Source organism: Chroicocephalus ridibundus, chromosome 1 (assembly GCF_963924245.1).
Source record: "Chroicocephalus ridibundus chromosome 1, bChrRid1.1, whole genome shotgun sequence".
NCBI classification, from domain to species: Eukaryota; Metazoa; Chordata; class Aves; order Charadriiformes; family Laridae; genus Chroicocephalus; species Chroicocephalus ridibundus.
The window spans coordinates 86,472,581-86,480,129 of record NC_086284.1 but is presented as its reverse complement, the minus strand read 5'-3'; positions in this window follow the sequence as shown (position 1 = coordinate 86,480,129).

Sequence of the window (7,549 nt, the reverse complement as noted above, 5' to 3'; positions counted from 1 at the left end):
TGCAGAAGAAGGTATTTGGCTATTGAGTGTAGACATGGGGGAGGGCATGGGCTCCTTGGCTTCGTTGCTGAAGCGGTGCCACAGCCATCCCTGCAAGCAGGCGTGTGCGTGCACGTGTGTGTGTGTACGTGTGCCTTCCTGTCCCCACCGTGTCCAACAGGTTAGACCCTCTCTAACAAGGTGACTGCAAAATACAAGCACGTGCTCAGACAAAACTTCTCCTTTTGTCTGCTGCTGAAACACTGTTTCATGACTTCAGAAAGTTTAAAAGCTTTTGTTTGGGGAAGAGAGCTAAAATAGGACACCTGCCTCACAGGCCCCCTCATTCGCTTGCCCTTGACATTAGCTTTCAAAAATGAGAAGAGCACTCGGGCACTGCGAGGCTGCAGTTAGGGTCCCTCTGGGTGGCTGGGTTGTCCTGTGTGCTCAGCACGGCAGAGGCCACCTTTATGGCACACAGGCGCCCGCCTGCATTCGCAGCCCAGGCCAGCAGCTTTTGTTTCATGTGCAAAACTCACAGCCAGGGTATTCCTCTTTCTTGTCCATCCTTTCATCAGCCCCAGCTGCTGGGTCTCTGCCCCCAGCCAGCCATCGGGCTGTGCCAGAGGTGCCCATGCTGCCAGGTCTTGATTTGCAGGTAGTGCTGATGATGGTTTTGGTGCCATCCTTCACCTGCAGTGAGCTTGTCCCAGGCATTCCCAGTCTGTGTTGGTGTTTCAGGACCGGGGGGGGGGAGAGGCTTCCCTTTCCCACCCCCTTCTTGGGCCACCTGCCTGCCACCACCCTGGGGCAAGACCCATCCCTCCAGCAGCACACGCATCCTGCCTTTGGTGGAGGGAAGCGCTCTGGGCCAACTCAGAGAGGCTGATGATGGAGCTCACCTCCCATCATTCCAACCAGTTAAAAAACAGGCATCTACTTAAGGTCTCCTTTTCTGGCAGACCTACTCCCCACATGCCCACCACCCCTACCTTGTTCCCACTTCTACTGCCCTGGTGCCAGCATGAATGGCCTCACTGCAAGCCAAAGGAAGGAATCAGTTTGGGTTAAAAAGACACGTTTTTTCTGCCAGGTTGGTGTTAACTCATTTCTCTTCCTCAATCTGGGTAGCAGCGGGGCTGGCGGGGCATTGCCAGGGTGGGAAGGAGAAGGTGCAGGGCCAGGGAGGCAAGACGACAGCCCTGCTGTAAGGCAGTTCAAGGGACGAGTGTGACTGGTGAGGTGCCGGGAGCCCTCCTATTGCTGTCTCTGTGCTCACCAGCACAGTGGCACCGCAGGAGCTGCCCTCCAGAAGTGCTCTCCTCTCCCTCTGAACACAGAGGCAGCCCAGACGACCAGCTGACAACAGAGCTTTGACTCTTCCCCAGGTGGAACTAAGCAAGGTTAACCCCACCTCTGATGGCTTCCCAAGGCCGCAGAAAAGGCTGCAGCAGAGAAGGACTTGAATCCAGATTTCTGAGGCTCATGCCTGAAAGCCTGGACAATCTTTCCTCTCTGGGGGCAGGCATCCGAGGGCCAGACTCTCGCCTGCAGTGTCGGCGGCAAATAATGAAACACCACGACAGCAGAGACAGCCTCAAGCACTTCTGCCTCTCAGAATTAATCAGATTATTTCCTCAGGATAATATTTTATTAATGTAACTGTAACTCATTCCATTAATGCCTTTATTTACGAGTGGCTGCCTGTCACGGGCGTACGCTGCCGTGTGCTGTGCAGGACACTGGCTGGGCAAGGTCCAGCACCTGCCCCCAGTCAGTAGCATCAGTAGAGGTTTTCCAGTTGTCTTCGTGCTAATGCTGAATAAATTCTAGGTCTCCCTGTTTCCTTGTCAGCTGGTTTCAGAGAAGGGTGTCCTGGCTCCCTTTGAGGGGGGTCCAAAGAATCCAGTCCACAAGCTTAAAGGAGTGGATTTCTAGGAAGGCAGGATTTCAGACAGCTTTGGGGAGCTCTCCCTGTTGCCTGTGCAAGAAAATAATCTCTTTGGCTGGCTCATCCGGTATTAGCTTCCCGATTCATCCCCCAGACTCTTGAGCCAGGGCCATCCATACTTCATTATTTCACTGAGCCCTGTTGCACCTGCCACGTACATGTTACTAGGTCACTCCTGATTAAATAATTCAGTCTCCCTGAAATGACAGTCCTCAAAAAAAGTGGGTTATGTGCTGAGGCCAACCCTGTTTACCTCAAGGAAGGCTGGTGGTACTGGCCAACGTTGTTGGGTTGAGAGAGATTTTTGAGGGAGAAGAAGGAGTTGCAGTAACAGGCTGGCTTTGTCAGAAGCACAGGCTGTGATTTCTCTTCCCCCAAAGTGTTTTCAGAACAAAGATCGCTGCTCTCCTGCCTCTCCAGGGCACAGAAACAAGAATTCAGTTTCATGAGTTTTCCCTGTAGAAAAACTCAGCCAAATAATCATGACAGGCTGCTGCCTAAACATGAAATATGTGCAGGCTACAATACTTAAGAAAAATACAGCAAGGAACGTCTTCTAATTTCTTTTTTAAAGCTGGATATGGTGGTTAATACAGATGTGATGTTCCCATTTCCAGTGGGACAATATTGACCTTGTATTAATCACAGAATCACAGACAGGTTGAGGTTGGAAGGGACCTCTGGAGATCACCTGGTCCAACCCTCCTGCTCAAGCAGGGCCACCTACAGCTGATTGCCCAGGACCATGTCCAAGTGGCTTTCTGCTATGTCCAAGGATGGCAACTCCACAATCTCCCTGGGCAGCTTGTGCCAGGGCTCAGTCACCCTCACAGTGAAAAACTGTTTCCTGACGTTCAGAGGGAACCTCCTGTGGTTCAGTTTGTGCTTGTTGCCTCTTGTCCTCTCACTGGGTACCTAATAGTCCCAGCACTCTGGCAGTCTTCTGTGAGAAGGTAACCCGTGGTGCCAGAGGAAAATACAGCGTGTGGATGTTTACTCCTTTATGGTGGGCCCCTGGAAGTCATAATTACTGAATTCTCTGCTGGTAGAAGGACCTTTAGAAGAGAAGCTGGAAACACTCCTACTTATAGCAATGGGAACGCCACATCCAGGCATGTCAGTCCAGCAGCTTTCACGCTCTGCGCTTGATACCAGAGACAGGACAGGTTTGAGCAAAATATTAGCCATTTTGACACTTCAGATATTTTGATTTAGAATAAATAAAAACTGTGCAAAATAATACTATACTCCCTGAAACTTTTTTTTTTTTTGAGAAAGAACAGCATAATACTGAAGCTGTTCGAGTTTTTTTTTTTCACATGGCTATTACTTACACATTAGATGAAACGTTTTGGGATGGCAGCAATGCTGTTATGTATGCACTGACAGATGACCACCACTGCCGCCTATTCGCTCTCTCCAAGTATTGACTGTATTTCTTAAAGCTCCAGCTGCTGGAAGCAAGGGATTAAAAAAAAAAAAAAAGTAAGCTTAGCTTTAATTCTGAAAAATCTATGGTCGGGCATTAAAAAGGTGCCCTGAATAAAGATTCAGGAGCCAGAAGTCACATTAAACACACTTCCTATTCAATTTTCAATTCTCACTGTTTTTAAGCCCAACTCGTGGTTCTGAAAGCTGGATTCGTACATTTGAATCACTGGGGCTTGCAACACCTCGACCAACACGACACCGTGAAAGTGAGAAGCAAATCCTTTAAGACATAGTAGGGCTTCCTACTAATTTCTCAAGTCCCTAAAGAACTTCTAAAATTTATTTTTACCACGTACGATGTGTATCGAGTTGTGCATTCCTCTCAACTTGCACAACGGAAACAGACCAGTCTTTCTGAGTCCTGTGGCTACTGTGACCTGCAGACTTGTTGCTTTGAGCCTTCAGCGCCTGCCTACAGCAAACTTACACAAGCAGGAAACAACTTCCCATTCCCCTCTGTGTCACCAGCTTCCCACTGTATTGAACAATACGTACCGAAACTATTGTAAAAAAGTAACAGCTACTAACACGTACATCTAGGTTGAGGATTAACACAAATAACTTTTGACCTCCTAACAGATGAGAGGATTATATGCTATCCTATTGGGTAGGCAGTAAATAATCAACCTGTTTTTCTTTTAGAAAAAAGCTAAATTGGAGGCCTGAGTTATTACTTCTTCCCTAATGATGAAAGGCAGCCGCATAAGGCAAAATGTGCAGTGATGTCTGTGCACAAAAATGAGAGCAATTCTCAAAAGGCTTTGCAAAATTCAAAGAGGAGCAATAAATACACCTATTGAAGGGAAATAAAAATTGAGATATTTATTAACTTTATTAGAACTAATTTTGGTATCTCGTTCCTCTCCTGCCTTTGATCCCGCTTCTTCTTCTTGAGAATAAATAGATTAGACTGCTAATGAGACACCTCAAGATGCAAAATTACCTGCAAAATTGTCCTTCTCCCTGGGAGCTTCCCAAGCCCAGGCTCAGAGTTCCCATTACCATAAGCTGCAGAGCAACTCCTGAGCTTGGGATTTGCATTCTCAGGAGATGCACACAGCGATGCTGTTATCTGAGCCAGCGGAAATCAAAGCGCACAAGGTCAGAGGACAATTTTTATCTGTCTGAAGAGACACCATTTTTTTAGCACAGTTTTTCAGGGAGATACGGGCTCTCAGTCAGCTAAGGCCTGAGGTTTCCTCTCCAGCTCATGCAGAAACTTTTCCATGCAGTTCTCTGAGAAATGCACGTGTACAGAGTGTACCTGCTACGGGGCAGGGTGGCTCACGCACCCTGCTGATGGTTTAAAAAAAAAAAAATTACTTTAAGATGACCCCTCAGGCCCGATGCAAGCATCGAGAAAAGAGAGCGAGAGACAGAGATTCACGCCTTCTTTCACTGACTTGTACAGTGTTATTTACAAATTCTCAATCCACTAGGATGATCCCACCCTTCCAGGATGCCAGCTGATGCTTGCACAGCTGCCAGATAGAGGGGAGAAAAAAAAAAAAGTATAAATTCCTGTGTGTCATGATGCTCTATTTTACAGAGTTGCTGCTTTAGAAATGAGGTGACAACAAACTGGCTTCGGTTTTGGCTACTCTATTTCACAAAAACAATAAAAGGAAGGAGAAGAGTCCCAGAGAGAGGCAGCAAAACCAACTAGCGACAAAGAAATGTCTGGAAAAAGACAGGCTGACAAATGGGAACTCCTCTGTCTATACTGGAGAAAAATAACACAGGAAATGAAAAAAAAAAAAAAATACATACCAAATAATGAACGGCCAATGGAAAAGTAAAGCAGAAGCTTCTGTAAATACGTTTGTATAGAGGTTATACTGCTGAGCGTGTGCTACAGGTATTCCTCTGCCTTGATTTATAGGAGAGAGAAATTGCTGTGGTCAAAGTGAAGCAGATGTTGGCCTCGAGCAGACTGCAGCAGTCCATGCTTCGGGTTCCAGACATGCCAGAAGAAACACCAGTATGTCAGCCAAGGCAGTGGTCGTCCAGAGTCTATTCACTGAACCGTTTTTGACAACTCTGGTGTTCTTCCCTTTTCCTCCAACGCTTTTTGGCACTGCCCAATGTCAGAGTGACATCCTGGATGAGATGGGCCAACCTGGAGCAACAGCTCTGCATGTTCTGCATTAGTATTGCTATTAGTCTCAAATATTATTTCTGTAACTTTTCCCAAACTCTGTCAAGCACCCTCGGGTTTCTGTGCTCAAAGTCTGAGCCGAGTGCAGGTTTCCACTGACAGTTTCGATATCCAGTTTGCAAAGCTGCAAGTCCACAACAAGATGATCTCCATCCACCCAGTATGTCATGAAGAGGCCCCTGTGATTTGTCACCTGAGGCCAAAGTCACCTCCAGAACCAACCAAAGCAAAGTCGTAAACCCAACCAAAGCAAAGTCGTAAACCCAACCAAACGTTTGTATGTGAGAATGAGAGCAGGCCGAGTCCTGCAGGCTACGGGCTGAAAGCAGGACTGTCCAGTGAGTACCCGCGCTCTGCTCACAGTCTTTCCAGTTTGTGCAAAACCAAGGAACTGCAGGGTGCAAGTCAAATTTAGAAAACAAGACAATGAATCGAACAAGAGGAAAGAGTAAGAAAGTATGGCTGAGGGTCCAAGCCATAAAAATAAGCAGTAAGCTAAGTTAGCTTCATAACTAAGGTGGAGGAAATCAAACTGCATTCTTCTTCCTCAGATTTTACTCATGATGGTAAAACTTGGAGCAAGAGGAAGACACTGCTAGCCTGCCTCTGCCTCACACCTGCGGGCCAGCACTAGCCCTTCTGCCTGCCACATTTGACACAAACACCCATCACCTGTTTACTCTTGCTTTGATGTAGCTCCACGTGCACTTAATGGCCAGCTCTAGCCAGAGCATTGTACACCTGCAACAAAAGCTTGAAAGGCTGTAAGAATAAACACATGGAATAGGTTGGGGTGAAACATGAAGGTCAATTCCAAATCAGAGTGCCACAAAAAGTTCCGGGATGTCTGGATGGATGTTCCTGTCTGAGGACTTTTGCAGTAACAAATTCAGAAAGCGCAGCCCTGAAGAGGCTTTTTTTTTTTTTTTTTTTTTTTTTTTGGCATGTGGTATGGTACCAAGCTCTGGAAACAAACTTCTTCCCAAGGAGGGCTCTTTTAATCCCAGGAGGCATTTTGGCTGATAGCTTCAAGTGACTGATGACTCTGGCAGCACTGGCTTCTTTAGCATCCAAGCTGAGACACCCAAAAGGGAGTTGCTTTTCTGTTGGTGGAGAATGGTGCCTCCCAGCACGGCTCACCCCAAGGGCTAATTGCTTTTGGAAGTGAACACCTCCATCACCCAAGGTGATTACTTCGAAGGGAAATTGCTGCAAGAACTCATAAATGACACAGGAAGCCATTATTTCTCATTGAGTGTACGGTGTCCTTTAGGAAAAGGACAGGGCTGGGAAGCGAGACCCAGGTGAGCTCATGGGATGGCTTTTCCCTCTCGGGTAAGAGTGTGAAAACCATAGTAAACAATGCACGCTTTTTATTGGTCTGCTGAGCACCGGCTTAACACACCCTAAACCCGTGACAGACAGCATGAACTACTGAATTCCTTAAGCAACCTCGGAAGAAAACAGTTCATGTATCAAGTGGCAGTCCTACACACAAGCCTCCTGAAAGCAAGGTGTCCAGCAGAGGTTTTTTAAGAACATTATTCTGTTGTGGGTGGGTGGAGTAAGGTGGTGGAGGTGCAATGGCTTCCCCGCTACCTCGGAAGCATGATTACTTCACCTTTTCTAAAGTATTTTCCTTTTTGTCCTGGTCCCACCAGAGCTGACATACTGCCTCCTTCTCCGTGTTCCTCCTTGCTGGGCTCTGCCATTTGCCGTCACGGGGATGGACACGCCATCACCGCTCCACTACTGCCCACCTCCGCAGGGTGAGGAGGTCCTGGTGGAGGGCCTGTGGCAGAGAGACCTTACCTGCACATCTGCCAGCTGTTCTATCCATGTTTCACTGAAGACCACAGCACAGTGGAGTCAGTTCCCTATGTGAACCAAGGATGGGAAGCAAACAAATGACATTTCTTCTGGGAGCAGCCTAGCTAAGGGAAGAATCCCCCTCTCCCTCCCTCTCTCCT